Genomic DNA, 22,546 nt, shown 5'->3' with positions numbered 1-22,546 from the left:
CTGCAAGCAAATGAAAGATCCTGTGTCTCCCTGGAATCCAAGATCGATAGCGTGGCAGCGGACCTCATGCTGCTGTACGCGGACCAAAAGAAAGCTGGGGCAGACCGGGTGACGACCACAGAACGCACCCTATCGTAACTCAAACCAGTGTCAGATCTAGTAGAAAAGCAAGAACAGGAGACCAGACTACGCCAACTGGAGGAGAGGGTGGAGGACAGAGAGGACAGATCTAGGCAGACCAATGTCCGCCTGATTGGTCTGCCAGAGTGAACGGAGGGTCAAGATGTGACAGCCTTCATGGAGCTGTGGATCAGGGACCTGCTGCCTGCCTCCTTGCTGTCTCCATTCTTCATGATCGAACGTGTGCACCGCATCCCCTCTAAGAAGCTGGTGCCTGGAGCAGGGCCCACCCGTTCATCTTCAAAGTGTTGCACTATAAAGACAGGGATGCGATACTACGGGAGACAAGGAAACTACAAGATATCAAGCTGGAAAATACAAGTGTAATGTTCATCCCGGATTACACAATGAGAGTGTAGCACCAGTGGAGCTCGTTCCAGCATGTGAAACAGAAACTCAGTCGACTGAACATTCAATACTCTCTGTTGTTCCCGGCGAGACTCTGCGTATTGTCAGATGAAAAGGGCAGATTCTTCGACACGCCCCAGGATCCCTGGGACTGGCTAGAAACCACCGGTCAGTTCTCAGGTCCTCGCCCAAGCACTAGAACAGTAGCGCAAAGCAACACACAGGACACACCCAGGGCCGGAGGAAGTCAAGGCAGGATCTGCCCACCCGGACTGGTAGCAGTACCGGGTCTAGAACAAATCATTTGAGAGAGGCAGCAGGTCGTACGAGAGTCACAGAGACTAGTGGACACCCATAGCGGCTCGGAGAAAGCGGCGCCACCAGTCCACTCATCTGGAAATGAGGAATCCTCCTTACTCTTTGCGTCAGAAGCTGCCTCACTCGAACTGCCGGACATCACACCACAGATGTCTGACGCTATTGTCTGATGGGAGCCTTTATTGCCCTGCCGATCTTTTCCTCCACTCGCATATGTCACAAGTTGGTTATGTTAAGCTGTCTGCGATGGCGAGAGCTGGCCCTGAGCGGGGATGGCCCCTGTATTTATTTGTCATTTAAATGACTCAATATTGCCTGTGTATGCAATTTCATTGTTGGAAAGGATGGAGAAGGTTAACCCTACAAGCTTCACGGGGCGCCCAACCCCCTACCCATATTTACATTGGGGTTTTGACTAGTTTCATACGATGACAACACTAGTTTGGGCAGCTCCTCTTTGTTTAAAGAGACCGCTCTTTTGGTATTCATGTATCGCCATGTTGGAACTTAGGTTACAAACCTGATTACCGAGGTCCTATAGCTGTAACGTCCTACGGGGCTATTACTGTCACCTTATCATATACACATGCACATGCCTTACTGTACAAACAGACAAAACTCGCCGTGCAGCAGTAACATGACGAGTCAGAACATTCTTACCTGGAATGTGTGTGGCCTACCCACACCTTCCCTCCGTTACGCAGTATACTCCTGCCTTAATAGGCATAATGTACAAATCGCCCTATTATAAGAAATGCACTTGACACACATCGAGACATCGCGGCTGCAGCGCAGTTGGCGGGGGAGGGTATACGCCACAAATCTCTTTTCCTATGCCCGGGGAGTACTGGTGTGGATTCGTCCGGGCACCCCCTTTCTAGTTGAGGACACTGTATCGGACGCAGAAGGCAGATATGTTGCCCAACATATTCTATTGGGAAATGTGTATGCCCCCAGTGTCGAACAAGGAGCATTTCTGATACAGCTCTCACCAATTCTGACGAAATGGTGTGGTATGCCGTGGCTGATAGAAGGGTCTTTAGCAGTGTAATAGACGTGAGTCTTGATAGATCCTTCCCTCCCCTCCGTCATACTGCGGCATCTACTAACACAACTGCACTAGGGGGCTGGATACAGTATTGTGATCTGGTACATGTCTCTGTAATCGATCCATTGAGGAGGATCTATTCTTTTTACTCCGCTCCAGATACACTACATGTCCGGCTCAATAGATTCTTGGGCACACTTAGACTGCTGCCCTCTATTGCATACACTGACTACCTGGATCGCACCCACTCAGACCACAATCCCCAATTTATAACGCTAGCCTGGGATAATGAAACCCCCTGGTTCCCACGTGGCGCCTGCAGGCCAGGATACTAGAAGACACCCTGTTCTGAGAATCCCTTAGCGCAGCTATCACGGATTACTTCACACATAACACAGACACGGCCACGTATGCAATGGTTGAATAGGAAGCACTTAAGGTCACACTTCAGGGATACTGCCTGGGGAAGGGGGCTGGTATGAGTCGGCAAGTGGAGGCCGAGCTAACTGAAGTGGAACGCAGGCTCCTGTCGTTAGAGACACGAGCAGTGGAGCTGCCCTCGGGTATATATGAACTGACAGAAGCACGTAAAATGCACATGACATTGATGGAGCGGCTGAGATGCCTGAACTACTTGCCACACTCGGCAAGAGCTCACGCGACAGCTGATCGCGCCGGCTCCCCTTCTGGCTTGGCTGATTAAGTAGGACCAACAAACAGGCCCCATTACTGTGCCAAGGTCATTGGAGGACGTGCTGAGGTACACCCAGCATGAAATACACAATGAGATTGTTCTCCACTTTACAAGAGTATATAAGTCAGCGCTGGAGGCATTGGAACTGGAGATCAATGACTTCCTAAATGGCCTTGCATTCTCCAGATTGACCCCAAACCAACGCATGGAATTAGACTCCCCAAGCACGTAAGACGAGATACGCACCACAATGCGTACCTTAGCCTCGAGAAAGGAGCCGGGCCCGGACGGCTTCTCATCTGAGCTTTTAAAAAGCATACGCACTCGCAGAACTGCTAGCACCGCAATTACATTGGGTATCTGCAGAGGCATTACAACATGCGCAGTTACCTGCGCCGCTCACGAAAGCCACATTGATCACTCTGCCGAAACTGGCCAGAGACCCCACGCACTTAGGATCATATCACCCGCTGGCATTATTAAATGCAGACTACAAAATACTGGCTGAGGTACTGGCGGGTAAGCTGGCCTTGTTGACTCCACAACTGGTACATGCGCACCAGAATGGCTTTGTGCCGGTGCGTAGCACATCTCTTAACTTGTTTAGGCTGTTCCGGATGATGAGATGTGCTATGCACGCATGGCCCTCATTGGGCTGCCTGGTGCTTTACCTGGAGAAAGCTTTCGACACCATTGAGTGGCTGTTCCTTGTTAAGGTACTACCACTATATGAGATTGACCCTTACTTCCTAAGTCTGATCAGGCTAAGTCTGATCAGACTATTATATGGAGAACCGTCAGTGCTAGTCTGAACCGGCAACCTAATATCGGAACCCATATGGGTCTGCAGATGCAATAGACAGGGATGCCCGCTCTCCCCGCTAATCTTCTTGCTGGCTATTGAGCCACTAGCTATGGCCATGCGTGACTCTGCACACTCCTAGGATATCCCGCTTGGGACATTCTGCTATATATCCGTGAAGTCCAACATGTGCCACCTGACATACCTAGGTGCCGATTACGATCCTGTAAAAACCGGGTACGAACCGTCGGACGGAGCATATTCTCCGTCCGACGCGTACCCGGTCGTACAAAAATACAAACATGGAATTACGATTCGCACGGGAACACCATTTCCGTACGAATCGTAAAAAACCCCGACCGAACAAAATAAAATGCGAACCGGGAAAGCGCCGACCTGACGTCGGGACGCACGCAGCCTGCCATTCACGAACCAGGAATTACGATTCGCACCGACGTCATCCCGCACGGTGAATATTTTCCGGCAGCCAAAAACTGCCGGGAAATCAGGACGACGCGAACAAGGACTACCAGTACGCGACGGACAGACAGGACGACGCGAACAAGGAGGACCAGTACGCGACAGGACGACGCGAACAAGGAGTACCAGTACGCGATGGACAGACAGGACGACGCGAACAAGGAGGACCAGTACGCGACAGGACGACGCGAACAAGGAGGACCAGTACGCGACGGACAGACATGGACCCGAACCTACGAGTCATCCCGGCCCTCATAGCAGTCGACCTCCTCTACAGGTTCCGACGCAGACGCCGCAGAAGGTCAGAACAACTAAGGGAGGGGGGAAAGTGGGGTGGGGTGGGGGTGGCAGGACCAGGGCAGGCCACAAACCCCCCACCAAAGTCACACAGCACACATGCCCTGGACATACCTGACTCCCATGCCCTGGTCACTACGAGGGGGTGGGGGCGTGTCCAGATAAGCCAGCGACCGCCACAACGGAAGTCCGTCACGACGCGAACAGGCAACACAACCAGACAGGTATGTCCCGTACCCACGCCTGAAGAGCGTGGGTACGAGTCGAACCACGCCCACACCCACGTCACTCCAACAATGGCGGGACGGCTCGTACCCACGTGGCAAAGGCCTGGGTATGGCCCGCACAAGCATCACATAGCGTGGGGACGGATATGTACGGACCCTACCCCCACCCGTATGCATGGAGCGTACCCCCACCCCAACAGTGTAAGTACGACCCGTACCCACCCGCGTACGTATGGAGCGTACCCCCACCCCAACAGTGTAAGTACGACCCGTACCCACACCCGCGTACGTATGGAGCGTACCCCCACCCCAACAGCGTAAGTACGACCCGTACCCACACCCGCATACGTATGGAGCGTACCCCCACCCCAACAGCGTAAGTACGACCCATACCCACACCCGCGTACGTATGGAGCGTACCCCCACCCCAACAGCGTAAGTACGACCCGTACCCACACCTGCGTACGTATGGAGCGTACCCCCACCCCAACAGCGTAAGTACGACCCGTACCCACCCGCGTACGTATGGAGCGTACCCCCACCCCAACAGCGTAAGTATGACCCGTACCCACACCCGCGTACGTATGGAGCGTACCCCCACCCCAACAGTGTAAGTACGACACGTACCCCCACCTCGAATGCATGGAGTGTAGCCCCACCCCAACAGTGTAAGTAAGACACGTACCCTCACCTCGAATGCATGGAGCGTACCCACATCCGTGTATGTCATGAGCGTACATATTGTGAAATTGGAGAGGTGGGTGCAGAGTCCTCCCAGCAGTGCCCTGAGACAGGAGGGGTGTGTGCAGAGTCCTCCCAGCAGTGCCCTGAGACAGGAGGGGTGTGTGCAGAGTCCTCCCAGCAGTGCCCAGACACAGGAGGGGTGGGTGCAGAGTCCTCCCAGCAGTGCCCTGAGACAGGAGGGGTGGGTGCCTATCACTCCCAGCAGTGCCCTGAGACAGGAGGGGTGGGTGCAAAGTCCTCCCAGCAGTGCCCTGAGACAGGAGGGGTGTGTGCAGAGTCCTCCCAGCAGTGCCCAGACACAGGAGGGGTGGGTGCAGAGTCCTCCCAGCAGTGCCCTGAGACAGGAAGGGTGGGTGCCTATCACTCCCAGCAGTGCCCATGGAACGCAAAGGGTGGAGTAGTCACAGATACCATGCCCACAAATGTCAGTCAGGTGCACAAAGACCCTGCAGTACATGTACCACATGTGTTCGAGGCTGGGAGTATACGCATGCATAGCGCAGAAAAGAAAACATGTACACATGAAGTCATGTCAATAGGCCACATACACAAGTACAATGACTACCAAGGATGCCACGAATGACGCAGGTGGAGACATCGCTCAGCATGCAGGTGCAAAGGTGAAGGACTACGTCACACACCCAGCTAATGGACACACAGCTCTGTGCCAAAGTCAGGGGACACCCTGCAGGGAAGAAGTCAGGGTACACAGAGGAAGGAATACACCTTGGGACAATTGCAACATGCAGCAACTGCATACATGAATGGAGAAAGGTAGCTAATACCGTGTGATGGCACACAGATCCCAGGGTCCCCCCTATGAGCAGCACACTACTACATTTCCCACACACCCAACACATGACCAACACCCACAACCATGTAGCAGCCCCACCAACAGCAAGGCCAGCAATGCAGGAGTGTTCCAAGGGCAAAAATAAATAGCTTTATTCAGCATGAGAAAAAAACTAGTATGACGTGATTCCAATTTCAACAAAGGCCATAGGGCAGTCCAGGAGTCCCAACTGGATGGGGGACACAGTGGGATGCGTGTCCCCTAGCTTGCCTGCACAGTTACAATCCGTCGTCTTCCACAGGGGTCAGGGCATCATGTGGGGGGGAAGAAACAGGCACCGCAGGGACAGGAGGGTGAAGGGTAGGTGTCGTGGGTGCAGGGATGGAGGACTCCACCACAGGGGGTGGGGCAGGGCCAAAGGCGGAGGCCAGGATCTTGCTGCACACCTTAGCAAGGTCCTCCAGGGACTCCCCTGCACCCGAAGGAACCACAGGCCCCAAGGAGGGGGGGGGGGGGGTCAGAGGGATGGGTCGCAGCGCCACTGTGGGAGGGTGTGGACAGGGGGGGGGGAATCAAGCACCATGACCGGGGACCTCCTTGACCGCTTGCGGGGTGGTGTCACTGTGGGGCTCAGGGACAGAGCGGCCATGAAGGAGTCTTTGGGGGAGATGTGGCCAGGAGAGCTGAGGGGAGGGGATTTGGAGGGAGTGGATTGGGTGGAATGCGGACTCCCACTCTGGCTGCGTGTCACATGTTTGCCCCCCGACCCAGTGCGTGTGCCTACTGCACTCTGTGTGTGCGTGTCAGGAGGTGTGCGGCGGGCCTTCCCTGCTGGTGTGGTGCCTGTGTCTGTTGTGGTGGTTGCATGCTTACGTCTGTGTGTATGTTGGACAGGCATGGGAGTGGGAAGTGTGGAAGGAGCAGGGGTAGGGGGTGGGACGTAGCGCTGCAGGAGACCCACTGCTGCAGTCAGTGTGGAGTCTATGGACCTCAGCAAGTTGCGTTGGTCAGCCTGCGATGAATGAATGCCCTCCAAGTATGCCTCCATGTTGTTGAGGACCTGGCTGTGGGCATGGAGGACATTAAGGATCGCAGTCTGACCAATCTGCAACTGCCGCTGGATGTCCACAGACTCAGCATTGGCGGCAGCAGTGGAGACAGGGGCAGGGGGTGCTGTGCCTGGCAGGAAGGAGACATGTGGTGACCGGGCACGTTGGGAAGGGACACGAGCACGTGGGAGGCGGCTGATGCCAATGGAGGGGGCGGTGCCAGATGTAGGGCTGCTGTCAGATGGTGGTGCAGCCACCGCCCACTCAGAGTGATCATCCTCGGACCCGTCCGCTTCATAGTCTGTTGTGCCAGTCGACAGGTCCCCGGGGTCACTCTCCACCGCCTCTGTCCCACTCGAAGTGCCAGCCCCGATGTCACCGCTGGCACTGGTGCTCGGTCCCTCCGCGCCGTCTGTGTCCATGTCTCCCACCGTGTCCCCCGACGATGCTGTGGGCAGGGTGAAGAGACAGAAAGTAATCATACACCTGTATACATATGTCACATGAGTACAATCTACGTAGGTTACAGTGCATAGCCTGAAACAAAGGATGAGTTACAACTACAAAACAAGGTACATACGTAGGCCCTGCAAGACACAGTTGTGTGACCCACCATGGCATGGAAACACTATGGAGAGCATGACACAATAGCAAATGAGATGACATGGCATTCTGACTGAGGAGCAAGGCCCTGGGGACAATACAGCACTGCAACTGCACCACACAGCGTGGCAGGAAATTGGGATGAGCAGGGACCAAATCCAGGAACTAGAGGCACATGCAGCATAGGTAATACTGAGAACATGCCCACCCTGACTGCACGCTGCACCTTGAGTGTATGTCCAGACAAACATCACACACTGGCCAGTCCGAGCAAGGAGATGACAGGTCTTGACATGTAGGCCATGGCCGCCCCACCCACCCCCTACATGAGACACATCTGTGGAGACACAGGAAGCACTTACATCTCTTAGTCTGGGTGAAATACACATGGGATGCAATAATTCAAGATTGCACACCAAATACCCAAGGTGCGGCTGTCCAAAGAATCATGTACAAATGGCCATCATCAGATGATTGCTACAAGACACACAGGCAATGGCCACCGTGAGTATGAACTTGGAAAATCATGTCAGGCTGGACAGTGGACACTTGTAATACATCTCACGTCAATAAACAAGGTGCCAGGGGACAATGGCACAGAGCACAAGCGATGCTGTAGACACAGAGATTGTCGACATTCTCGGATTACACACATGATACCTAGGAAAAGATGCCCCTGGGGACAGTAGTGGCCACACAACTCCATGCTCCTGAATGGAAATGACTGCAACACACGCTAACATCCCTGCACTATGCGTAACGCACACTCATGCACATCATGTCACAGGCCACCACATGGGACATGCCTGCTGGAAGGCCTCGCACTCAAGAGATCAACTCCCATGTCTGAAATCAGCATTAGTGCCAACTGACATGGAACCCACAAGTCCAGAACTGGACAGGGCACAGGCAAGGTCACTAAACCTCTTACACACCACCCCTACACATGACGCTGCAGGCATTGTACACTTGGAGAAGGTGTCAGGCTACATTACTTTGTGATGGAGTGACTACACAGAGACCAGGGAACACATTGCAAGGTTGGGAAGGGAGGCAGGTGAGGCCTGAAACACTGTGGGTAACAGGATCTGCCCAGCACCATAAACCCTGGAAGTGTATCCATGGAACAGTGCACTTACAAATGCTGGTGAAACACAACAAACACACACATGTACCTACCCCCTTCCGGCTGCTGCATGGCCTGTAGACGCCTGTCCAAGTCAGGAAAGACCACCGCCAGCACACGTTTCTGGATGTGGGAGAGACGGCGGCGCCCGCGGTTCTTGTGGCTCTCAGGTGAGTCCCCCAGCAGGAGCCGTGCGATCCTCCGCGTCCAGCACCGGATATCCTGCCAGCGTTTCCTCACCTGGGACAGGTGCCGCCTCCGACCATCCGCACTCCTCACGGCTCTGACGGCGTCCAGCCATATCTGCTCCTTGGCAGAGGCGTCTACCTGTGAGGATGAACAAGTGACACTACATCAATACACCTTGCACATGTCACGGGGACACAGATTAGAACACATTTGCAGTTTGCAACAAGGCATAGTATGCATCCAACGCATTACAACTTTGTCATAGGGACATGATCCTGTGGGGGAAGGCCAAAAGCAGTACGTGCCATTGGAAGGACATAGGTGGAATGAGGGCAACTACACAATCAATGATCCTGGCTCACACTGTGCATCACACCCACCCCTCCTGTCTCAGGGCACTGCTGGGAGGACTCTGCACACACCCCTCCTGTCTCAGGGCACTGCTGGGAGTGATAGGCACCCACCCCTCCTGTCTCAGGGCACTGCTGGGAGGACTCTGCACCCACCCCTCCTGTGTCTGGGCACTGCTGGGAGGACTCTGCACACACCCCTCCTGTCTCAGGGCACTGCTGGGAGGACTTTGCACCCACCCCTCCTGTCTCAGGGCACTGCTGGGAGTGATAGGCACCCACCCCTCCTGTCTCAGGGCACTGCTGGGAGGACTCTGCACACACCCCTCCTGTCTCAGGGCACTGCTGGGAGTGATAGGCACCCACCCCTCCTGTCTCAGGGCACTGCTGGGAGGACTCTGCACCCACCCCTCCTGTGTCTGGGCACTGCTGGGAGGACTCTGCACACACCCCTCCTGTCTCAGGGCACTGCTGGGAGGACTTTGCACCCACCCCTCCTGTCTCAGGGCACTGCTGGGAGTGATAGGCCCCCACCCCTCCTGTCTCAGGGCACTGCTGGGAGACATCAGGCATTCCCCCCCCTGGGACCCCCCCTGCAGTACAAAGCATGTGTGTCACACCTGGACACAATGGCAGAAGTCACAGTCACTAAAAAGGGACACAGTCTGTGCCAGTGGACACTGAACTCACCTGATAACCTGGTCGCCCATACAGCATGGGGTACCGTGGGAGGATCACATCCACCAAAGCCATGTTCTCCTCCAGGGTGAATGGCTGTGACCTCTCCACAGCCCTTGACATGGTTCCAGGGAATCAGTAGCAGCAGCTGGGTCGTGGAATACAGAGATGTGCAGGCAAGTGCTCCCTCATGGGACCTGGCTGCCTTATATCTGCCTTGCTGGCCCATCTCATGCACAGGAGTACAGAGTGATTGGTCACTCACATTTGCATCCTATGTTTCCTCCAATCCCTTCAAACCTAGCAGTCTGTGGGTTCTCTATCGGTTTCATTCTCCTGCATGATGTCAGCCCCACAAACACATTGCAACAAAGTAGAAGAATTCCAACTGACTACTGCTGTGCACCTTCCAGAACACATTCAAATTTTGAACTTGGTCTCCATGACAACCAGCATGCATGTAGGCCTTAATACTTGTCCCTCATGTGTCCCCTATGTAATTTGGAGCTCCACACACAGGTACGGTGCGTTCCGGGGCCCTAGGGCACCCCAAATGCATTGCAACGGACCGTACACGCGTGCCTACGTTCACTATCACTATGGGTGTCCTCGCGTATGCGTAGTCGTAGTGGTACGGGCCGTACACACGCCTGTACGCTCCCTATCACTACGAGTACGCATACGCAAGGCCACCCATAGTGATAGGGAGCGTACAGGCGTGTGTACGGCCCGTACCACTATGGGTGTTCTTGCGTATGCGTACACGTAGTGGTACGGGCCGTACACACGCCTGTACGCTCCCTATCACTATGGGTGTTCTTGCGTATGCGTACACGTAGTGGTACGGGCCGTACCCACGCCTGTACGCTCCCTATCACTATGGGTGGCCTCGCGTATGCGTACACGTAGTGATAGGGAGCGTACAGGTGTGTGTACGGCCCGTACCACTACGTGTACGCATACGCAAGAACACCCATAGTGATAGGGAGCGTACAGGCGTGTGTACGGCCCGTACCACTACGTGTACGCATACGCAAGAACACCCATAGTGGTACGGGCCGTACACACGCCTGTACGCTCCCTATCACTATGGGTGCTCTTGCGTATGCGTACACGTAGTGGTACGGGCCGTACACACGCCTGTACGCTCCCTATCACTATGGGTGTTCTTGCGTATGCGTACACGTAGTGGTACGGGCCGTACACATGCCTGTACGCTCGCCATCACGATGGGTACACATACGGCAGCACTCCCATAGTGATATGGGAACGTACACAGGCCCTCTTCGCAGCAGTACAGCGGTTTTCACACATCACAGTGGTGACAGGCGGCACACAGGTAGGGATAGGGCGGACATACTTGTCCATGGATGGACATACTTGTCCATGGATGGACATACTTGTCCATGAATGGACATACTTGTCCATTAATTGACATCAAGGCATCGTCTGTGCATAACTACATGTGTGGGGCACAGGTGTGACGGCCTGTGATGTGGAACATTACTCCTGAGTCGAGAAGGCACCAGATGTATGATGAGATGTGTACAGATGTACTGTGTGATGGTGCAATGTGTGCCAGGCATGCCCTTGACTCCTTTGACATGTGTGCATGTCGTACTGCACACTTGGGGTGAGCGTCACTGGCATGGCACGGACACCAACACACGGAAGTGTCCCCTGATGCCCGGTACAGGGGTTATCACACCTGACTTGTCACTACCCACGGTGCACAATGTGACTATGTCATGTATGTGTGGGGGCTTCCCATCAGGTTGATGTTGGAGCACCCTCAAAAGCTGCAGCCGTTGCAGCAACCAATATGTGTCTGTGTGTAGATTGTCATTGCACACTGTTCCGCACACCATGCCACATGTGGTATCGGATGTGAGCCGCACATGTATGCATGGGACACGGAGTAGCGTGACAAGGACATGTCAGCATCCTCACAAGGAATGTGTGGTGAGTCATGACATGTGCACCTTCATGGCAAGGTGTGTGGGCTGTCCTAGTGTAATGTCATGTGACCTGTGGCTCCAGTGTTCCGCTACCAGTCTCTTCAATCGGCATCCTACTGCTGCTGATGTGTGGGCGTATGTCACTCCTGTCTTGCGTCTGGCTGTTCACTTGCACTGGGACACAGCTATTCACATGGCGTGGCATGGGGAGGTTCTCAATCTCCGTGTGTAGCTGGGTCTTGGTAGGAGTGTCACCTTGCATCCATACGTGTCCTGGGCATGTAGCACATACCTGACTCCCTATGTAGCATATGTGTATTGACAGATTAACATGTGCTCAGTACACATGATTTGTTGTCGTAGTGCACTCACTCTTCCTTGTCACTTCCAAATTACTGCAGAGCGCTGCCTCTTGCCCGACCAATTCCGGACTTGGCTGCCATGCAGGAGAATGACAGCATCCGGCTCTACCGCTTCACCAAACCGTTGATTCTGGAGTTGACGGCGAGACTGGCACCACACCTGCAACCGCAGCACAGGTATCCTACGGCACTGACACCCCAGCTGAAGGTAATGGCTGCCCTACATTTTCTTGCCACGGGTACCTTTCAATATACCATAGCTCATGTTGGTGGCATGTCCCAGAGCATGTTCTGCCGTGTGCTGCATGATTTCTTAGAGGCCATGTTGATTCACCTGGATGACTTCATCAAGTTCCCAACCCCTGAACAGATGACTGCGGTCAAGCGTGGATTCTATGCCCTGGGAGGGATGCCCCATGTCATTGGGTCCATAGATGGGACACATGTAGCTTTGGTACCACCACACGCACGGGAGGTGGCGTACCGCAATCGAAAGCACTACCACTCCATCAATGCCCTTGTGGTGTGTCAGTCCAACATGGTGATTTCACATGTCTGTGCTCGTTTTCCAGGATCAGCACACGATGCCTACATCATGAGGCGTAGCGGGATGCCTGAAATGATGATGCAGCTGCGCAACGAACGGGCATGTGTTGTTGGTGGGTACAGTCTGTCTGTCCTGTATTTTGCATAGCCTACCAGCACGACCGCTTCACCACTTCTAACGATGTCCATGTGCTTCCCATGTAGGGGACGCTGGCTATCCCAACATGCCTTGGCTGCTCACACCTCTCCGCAACCCCATCACGCCGGCCCAGCTCCGCTACAACACCGCCCATGGCCGGACAAGGCGAGTGATAGAGAGGACGTTTGGCCTGCTGAAGAGCCGATTCAGGTGCCTACACAAGACCGGCAGCGCACTCCCATATGCCCCGGCGAAGGTCTGCAAGATCTTCATGGTCTGCTGCATGCTGCACAACATGGCAGTTGAAAGAGCTGTGCCACTCATCCTGGATCAACATGACGAGGACCATCCACCCGTGGAGGACGAAGGGCTTGGCAATGGGGCTAGTGATGTGGAGGATGTGGAGCCGCAAGAGGACATCCGGACTCGGCTCATACGCGACTTCTTTGCTTAGTGGTGAGTACCAGTGTCTGAGTGTGCACGCATTGGTCCCCGTGTGGCATGTGTTGTGATGTGTGTCTCCACCTGCATGTATGGCACGTGAGTCAGAGGTGTGTGTGGGTGTGTCACTGGAGTGATGGTGGCAGTGATGGTTGTATTTCCCCAGTCATAATTGTGACCTAGCATGTTGTCATCCATACATGTGTCGAGTAAATGCACATGCAAGTGGCTGTGCTTTTTGTGGCTGACTTCTTGTGTGTCTCTCTTCCCCAGGTACTTGCGCATGCCGTCTGCTGCTTGCATTGTTGTGGCACTGCTATTCCTCATGGACATGACATCGTGGGCTGACTCAGCGTTACAGGCACGGACACGTTTGGAAGTCTCCATAGGGTAAGGGATGCATCTGGGGTGTATTGGGTGTGGCAGTTGTTCACGATGTATGCACACTGCCCCTGTCGATGTTTGGTTCCTCTGCAGCCATGTAGCATCACCATGGGACACGACATGCAGCTGTGTACACCTGAATAGATGGTCTGACTGGTTGACAGTCATCAGTGATGGGATAGGGGATTGTGATGATGGCATCAATGTGTGTGACACTGCCCTCGGACACATACGGTTAGCATTGGCTTGACATGGTGTGGGACTTCCACATCAGCGGATCTATGGTGTATGGCAGGCTCTCCGTGAGCAGCTGTGGGTGTTTAGCTGTTAGCCGACGCTTGTGTGCCAGTTCCATGGCGAACACGCATTTGTGCTGCAGAAGGGGGGTGCCAGTGTTGGACCCACATGTTACTCCACATGATGTGTTCATGTGTACTTCAAGTTGCCTCTGCAATCCCGAAAACATGACTAATAAAGGTGTCCCTATGCCTCCAAGGTGCCTCTTCTCAGTCAATGCTGGTGTGTTGCCACGGTGCATCCAGCATGTCTGGCATGGTATTCCCTGATTGTGGCTATGTGTCAATGTGTCGAGTAGCAAGATGCAAGCTGTGTGTGTGGGCTGAGACTGTGTATTGGGCATGATGTCCATGACTGTGTGGGTATTGTGACATGTGCCATCCCCATGCATCCAACGTTGTCCAGGACCCCATTCTCTGCATCCACCGGACTCAAGCTTGCAGGACATGGTTCTGCCACCTGTCTACACATACCTGGGTGCCCCCCAGGACACTGGACTGGATCCCTGACCTCTGCGCATAACTGTTGCTGTACTCAATGTGTCTGTCAGCACGGTTGTTTGGCCACCCCCTCAGCTGGTTGGCCCATCACGGGTGTGTATGGTGCTCCATGTCTGTCTTGCCTAATACACTGTGACCCATGTGTCCTGTGCCAGACTCAGGCCCCAGGGTGTGGATGGTTGAAGACAAAAGATGACTCAGGCATGTTTAGACTTTACAAGACACATGTTAGGTAATAATGCAACCAGCAGGCATCTACTCTTCATAGTGTGATTTATTATGGGGGGGGGGGGACAAAGTGAGTGTCTTTCCGGGTAGTTTGAATCCAAAGTTCAGTAGGGGAGTTGGTGTCCTTGCCATTGGATGTCCTCAGAGTCCATGCCACAGTCTTTGTCAACATTGGTCAGCCAGTGACCAGCAGGGCCATGTGGCAGAGAATGTCTCTTGATGCTGTGATGCTGTTGCTCCAGTGGGCCAGGTGCCAGGCCAGGTGTCCTGGGAGATGGTGATGTAGCACCGACCCTCACGGTCCTTTCCGTGGACGACCCGGCCTCCTGCGGGGACCCTCAGCAGCAGGCCGTGACGACGTCTGGGATGCTCCATCGGATGTTTCCTCCTCCTCCTCCTGATCCCTCCCTGTGGGTGGTGATGTTCTCCGCCTTCTGGCACAGGGAGGGTCGGCCATGTTGTCGGCCATCCGACGGAGTGTATCGTGAATCCCCTGGAACGCCGTCACTTGCTCAGCCTGTCTGTCCTCCATCCTCCGTTGGTGTCGCAGTAGACAGGCATGTAGCTCCGCATGTTGCTGGGCCTGCTGGGTCTTGATCCCCTCGAGGACGGACACAACCTGGGCCAGGCCTGTGGTGTCCTGCCGGTATGTGTCCAGGATGTTTCGGACATGGGAATATACCGGTTCCCCAGCCAACTGGTCAGGCTTGCGCCTCCGCCGTCCTCCACTCCCACCACCCCTGCCCACTTGCACCTGGCCTGCCCTTGTGGGTACATCGGGTCTCCGGGACCCCTGAGGGGTGGCATTGGCGTTGTCGCCTGCCTCCTCCTGGGTGCCCGGGACACCGTGTCCCTCCTGGGCAGCCTGGCTGCATTGTGGTGTTGGGGCAGGGATCCTGGGTGTCTCCTGGGATGTGGCAGGAGTGGGGGTGGTGGTTGGCACAGTTGTACCTGATGCAGGTGCTGCAGGTGGTTGGACACCAGAGGGGCCAGGTCGGTCGGGGTCGTCCACAGAGTGGTGAGAGTGGTCGCTGCCGGTGGGATCGGGCTCCTGCAGATCCGGGTCCTGTGAGTCTTCCCCCCCAGTGTTGGGGGGTGAACCACGACGTTGACCTGTGTGTGAGAGAGACAATGTTAATTTTGGTCCATGCAACATCCATGTTTCATCTGTTTCAAAGTTGGGACATTTCCTCTTGGAATTGGGATCTGTCTTGCATTCCACTCACAGTGCACTTGTGCATGGGTGTGTCCCTTGGGCACCACTTTGGCCCCTTTAACTATGTGTGGCACAGTCTTACTTGCTGCGTCAAGTGTGACTGCAGTCAGCAGTGGAGTGGGCAGGTGTGGCGAGCCATGCATTGGCGCCTTCCGTGTAGCACTGTACATGTGCACATGGAGTGGCTCCACACACTTATATGATCCAGGTAGCTGTCGTTGTGCTCGTGAACAGGTTGTGACATGGCCCTGTGTTTTGCCATGGGGAAGAGGGGGGGTTCTGGGACTGGCCACCCTTGTCTACATGCACGCAGTCTACCTGCTGACGAGCAGACATTCGCACACGCCACACGGCTGATTTGCTCTCCCTGTGTCTCGCTCCCTCTCTGTCCCCCTCTCCCTCCCTTCGTGTGTCAGCCTCCTCCCTCTGTCCGTCTCCCTGTGTCTCCCTCCCTCTGTGTCCCCCTCTCCCTCCATCTGTGTGTCAGCCTCCTCCCTCTGTCCGTCTCCCTCCCTCTCTGTCCCCCTTTCCCTCCCTCCGTGTGTCAGCCTCCTCCCTCTGTCCGTCTCCCTGTGTCTCCCTCCCTCTGTGTCCCCCTCTCCCTCCATCTGTGTGTCAGCCTCCTCCCTCTGTCCGTCTCCCTCCCTCTCTGTCCCCCTTTCCCTCCCTCCGTGTGTCAGCCTCCTCCCTCTGTCCGTGTCCCTGTGTCTCCCTCCCTCTGTGTCCCCCTCTCCCTCCATCTGTGTGTCAGCCTCCTCCCTCTGTCCGTCTCCCTCCCTCTCTGTCCCCCTCTCCCTCCCTTTGTGTCCCCTCTCCCTCCCTCCGTGTGTCAGCCTCCTCCCTCTGTCCGTCTCCCTGTGTCTCCCTCCCTCTGTGTCCCCCTCTCCCTCCATCTGTGTGTCAGCCTCCTCCCTCTGTCCGTGTCCCTGTGTCTCCCTCCCTCTCTGTCCCCCTCTCCCTCCCTCTCTGTCCCCCTCTCCCTCCCTCCGTGTGTCAGCCTCCTCCCTCTGTCCGTCTCCCTCCCTCTCTGTCCCTCTCTCCCTCCCTCTGTGTGTCACCCTCTGTCACCTCAGCCCAGCTTCCTGGGCACACACTGTTAGCAGATCTTTGAGTGGCCCTTGGCTTCTTGATGTGAGTTTGTTTCTGATCTCCAGGCACCCATTGGGTGTGATGTGTGTCTGTGCGCTGCTGCTGTGGTGGTGTGTGCTGCCACTCTTTCACAATGTTGGCTGTTCATTAGCTGCTGTCATGTGCAAAACAGTGCCTTCACCCCCATGTGTTGATGCAAGGCGTCCGCCATTTGCTGGCAAGTCATTCCTGTGTTGGGACACACTGTTTGTCTGGCTGTGACCTAGGCCATATGGGCAGAGGGCATTGTTGTCTGCTTCGGAGTTGCACTATGTGATTTTTGGGGCCCAGCCTCCCGCCATCCGGGTTACCGTGTCATGTGTTGGTGTCTTCTGTGGCCTGTGACTTGACATTGTCCAGCTGGGTGCATGGGGCATGGTGGCAGCAGTGGCATGTGCGTGCTCATGGAGTGTAGGTTGAGTCATGCGATGGCTTGGGGTGGTTGCGTGCCTGTTAGTGATTTTGGTTGTGGATGCCGTTCCCCCCATGTGAGGTGCGTTGTTTGTGTACTCACCCGGGTCTCGGAGTCCTTCTAATCCTTCGACTGCCTCCACCGGCAGTATGGCCATCACCCTCTCCTCCCAGGGCTGGTAGTGTACGGGTCTGCGGGAGGGCCCTCCTCCTGTGGCGTTGGCCTGGTTGTGTTCCTCCTGCCTCTTGGCTCGGACCCTCCTCCGCAGATCGTACCACCTGTTCTGGCATTCCTGCCTGGTCCTTCTGGTGTCCGCAACAGCATTCACAGCATCGACGATGGTCTGCCACATGACTGTTTTTGCTGCAATGCTGGTCTGTCTGACCAATGTTCCAAAGAGCTGTGGCTCGACTCTGAGGATTTCATCGACAAGAACCTCCAACTCTCGGTTACTGAAGTTTGGATTCTTGGTAGTGGGCATGGTGAGGGGTGTGGGTGTGGATGGGGGGGGTGTGGATGGTGGTTGGGGGGTGTGGATGGTTGTGGGTGTGTGGGTGTGGTTGTGCAGGTGTGTGTGTGAATGTGATGAGGGTGTGTTTGTGAAGGTGGTTGTGTGGAGATGTGCAAGTGTAAGGTGTGGTGAAGCTTGTAGTAAGGTGCTGTAAGTTGTCTGTGGTGTCTGGCAGCAGTGAGTCTGTTGCAAAGGCTCATGGTTTGTGTGTGTGGGCCCTTTTTATTGGTCCATTGGTGGGTGTGGCTGTGTTTGAACTTTGGGTGGGTGTGTTATAATGAGTGGTGGTGTTTAGGGCCTCTGTTTGTTTTGGCAGTTGCAGGTCAGTGAATGTGTGTTTTTTGAGTGTTTGTTGGCCATGTTTAGTGGCTTTGTGCCATTCGAATAGTGTATTCTTGTGTTGTTTTGTTTTGTCCTGGTTGTGTGCGTGCGTTTTGAGCGTGTGTACGGTGTGTAGATGGGCCATTTGGTTGTACGGTGCTGTCCTTGTGTGTGGCTTGGCACGACTCGTACAAGCGGTTGTGATGTTGGGGCATGGGGTGCGCTCCGTACTTAGGAGGTTGTGGTGGGGGTGCGACTGGAACGTACTGGGGTGTGGGTACACGGGGGTACGACACGTACAGGGGTGGGGGTGCGACTCGAACGTACTGGGGTGTACTTAGATGGTGGTACGACACGTACAGAGGTGGGGGTACGACTCGAACGTACTGGGGTGTGGGTACACGGTGGTACGACACGTACAGGGGTGGGGGTACGACTCGAACGTACTGGGGTGTAGGTACACGGGGGTATGACACGTACAGGGGTGGGGGTACGACTCGAACGTACTGGGGTGTAGGTACACGGGGGTGTGACACGTACAGGGGTGGGGGTACGACTCGAACGTACTGGGGTGTGGGTACACGGTGGTACGACACGTACAGGGGTGGGGGTGCGACTCGAACGTACTGGGGTGTACTTAGACGGTGGTACGACACGTACAGAGGTGGGGGTACGACTCGAACATACTGGGGTGTACTTAGACGGTGGTACGACACGTACAGAGGTGGGGGTACAACTCGAACGTACTGGGGTGTAGGTACACGGGGGTATGACACGTACAGGGGTGGAGGTACGACTCGAACGTACTGGGGTGTAGGTACACGGGGGTATGACACGTACAGGGGTGGGGGTACGACTCGAACGTACTGGGGTGTGGGTACACGGTGGTACAACACGTACAGGGGTGGGGGTACGACTCGAACGTACTGGGGTGTGGGTACACGGTGGTACGACACGTACAGGGGTGGGGGTACGACTCAAACGTACTGGGGTGTAGGTACACGGGGGTATGACACGTACAGGGGTGGGGGTACGACTCGAACGTACTGGGGTGTGGGTACACGGTGGTACGACACGTACAGGGGTGGGGGTACGACTCGTACAGGGGTGGGGGTACGACTCGAACGTACTGGGGTGTACTTAGACGGTGGTACGACACGTACAGAGGTGGGGGTACGACTCGAACGTACTGAGGTGTACTTAGACGGTGGTACGACACGTACAGAGGTGGGGGTACGACTCGAACGTACTGGGGTGTAGGTACACGGGGGTATGACACGTACAGGGGTGGGGGTACGACTCGAACGTACTGGGGTGTAGGTGCACGGGGGTATGACACGTACAGGGGTGGGGGTACGACTCGAACATACTGGGGTGTGGGTAGACGGTGGTACGACACGTACAGGGGTGGGGGTACGACTCGAACGTACTGGGGTGTGGGTACACGGTGGTACGACACGTACAGGGGTGGGGGTACGACTCGAACGTACTGGGGTGTAGGTACACGGGGGTATGACACGTACAGGGGTGGGGGTACGACTCGAACGTACTGGGGTGTACTTAGACGGTGGTACGACACGTACAGGGGTGGGGGTACGACTCGAACGTACTGGGGTGTACTTAGACGGTGGTACGACACGTACAGGGGTGGGGGTACGACTCGAACATACTGGGGTGTACTTAGACGGTGGTACAACACGTACAGAGGTGGGGGTACGACTCGAACGTACTGGGGTGTACTTAGACGGTGGTACGACACGTACAGGGGTGGGGGTATGACTCGAACGTACTGGGGTGTAGGTACACGGGGGTGTGACACGTACAGGGGTGGGGGTACGACTCGAACGTACTGGGGTGTAGGTACACGGGGGTATGACACGTACAGGGGTGGGGGTACGACTCGAACGTACTGGGGTGTAGGTACACAGGGGTATGACACGTACAGGGGTGGGGGTACGACTCGAACGTACTGGGGTGTACATACACGGGTGGGGGTTCGACACGTACACGGGTGTACATACAGGGGGGGGTGTACATTAACGGGGAGTACGACTCGAACGTATGGGTGCTGGGGGGAGTGTTTGGCGTGTATGCGGGCACATATCTCCATGGTTGCAATGGGAGTTCGGTGCGGACGGTGTTTTTACCATACGGTTGTGAGTTCGGACGCACGGGTGGGATCGTGATTCCTCGGTCGGACTTGACTTTTCACGTTTGTATGGTAAATCGTCCGAGGACGTGTCGGACACATTTTCCGACCCGAGGACGTGTGGGGAATGATTCCAAATGCGGTTCGTATGGACTTTTTACCATGCGAATCGTGATTGCCAGTTCGTACGGAACTTGTACGATTCGTACGGTAAAAAGACCGGATACGAGTCGCACGGGGATTTTTTCTACCGGATCGTAATTGGCACCCTAATATTCTCTCCCTCTTTGCAAGACTGTCGGGCTACAGGTCAACTGGGGGAAATCATGCCTATCCCCCTTTGCCCCCCACATAGTGGATCCGGGCCAGGCTGTATGTGACACGCCAGTAACCTGGAAACCGACTATGTTCCGTTACTTTGGAATACAAATTTACCACACGGATCAGGACTTGCGAGCAATCACCTCCCTGGCATCGCAAATAGAGTTCTGGAAGACGCTGAGTCTTTCAGTAGCAGGAAGAGTGGCACTCATCAAAATGGTTGTACTCCTCCAGCTTTTATACCACTTTCCCAACCTCCCTTTCTACTTACCCCCGACCTTTTTCCGACCTTTGGAGTGCATGGGCCGTGACTTTATCTAGAATAAGTCACTCAACAGAGTGGTGCTCGCAAAATTATACCTACCCTCGAAACAGGGGAGGTTAGTAGTCCGTAATTTAGAGCACTACTACCTGGTGGCTCAGATACAATGGGCGGCCAGGTGGATGGGGGAGCTGCACCTACAGGACACAGCTGTGAATGGCCCTCCACTAGCTTTAGATGCCATACTTCACATATTTAACCCCTGCGCAGGCGCCCTGGGATCTCTCCCTGTGCTTGTCAGGGTGGTAACCAGATGCTTTCTCTGTAGTCTCTTCCTTACCAGGCAGGCAAAGTCATATGCACCAGCACTCCCGTTCTTGGGAATGGCCAAGGGAAAGAGGCGGACGGGACTGTCTGAGCTCGAGAACTAGCACGATGTGGGCATTCACACGGTGGGCGATCTCTATAGAGATATAGTTCTCATGACTTACGAGAATTTAATGAGCGAGGAGGGTGTCCCTCCGGGTCTGTTTCTCAGCCACACCTCCTGGGTCAACACGATGCAACGTAGTTGGAGGGACATCCCACAGGAACCGCACACACATCTTGTGCTGCAGTATTTACACGTCATGGGCATCGGAGATCACCTTGTAAGATGGTTTGAGGAGGCACTTCGCATGCAGGCAGCAACAGATCTAACCCGCTTGCGTAACCATTGGGAGCCAGCCTCGAAATGGGTATTCACACCCCGGGAGTGGGATATGGTATTAGCAGGACTCACATTGGTTCCCCGAAATGCATGGTTCCGCCTGATCCAATATTAAATACTATAGAGTCCATACCTCTCCCCAGAAAAAATGAATAGATACTTCCACAAACAAGATGCATGCTGCCCACGCTGTAACTTTCAAGATGCTGGTGTATTGCATATGCTATGGTCGTGCCCAACACTGCAACTATACTGGGAAGGAGTGAGAGGATATCTATCCACATGCACTGAGCGGACGCTCCCCAACACCTAGGAGGCCTGTATACTAGGGGTGTTTGCAGGAGACAAAGCACACAGGGTCACCCCTTGGTTTCTAGATCTTGGCCTGGTGGTGGCTAAACGCCCCAACACGAAGCTCTGGAAAGCCAGCGATCCCCCGCCCCTGCAAGCTCAGTCTTACTCTATGCTTAATTGGGCCAAGGTGGAAGGAGTTGCAATCCATGGGAGGACACCCTGGGCTCAAATACATTCCCAATCTCTGCTCACTGGGATGCGATTCTGGCGTTACTCCAATCGGAGCTAACATCAGTGGGAGCCACTGACACCCCGGAACAGTGATAAACTGTACAAACACCAGCAGACTCACGCAAAACTTTCTGTACTCACGTGTAGTGACGCTCTAATTTACAAGCACCCGGGCATGTTCATGACAAGGTAACCGGGCACCTCAGGATCA

The sequence above is a fragment of the Triturus cristatus genome, chromosome 2_1 (genome assembly GCF_964204655.1).
Source record: "Triturus cristatus chromosome 2_1, aTriCri1.1, whole genome shotgun sequence".
Lineage (NCBI taxonomy): Eukaryota > Metazoa > Chordata > Amphibia > Caudata > Salamandridae > Triturus > Triturus cristatus.
Note: the sequence above shows the minus strand (reverse complement) of the source record.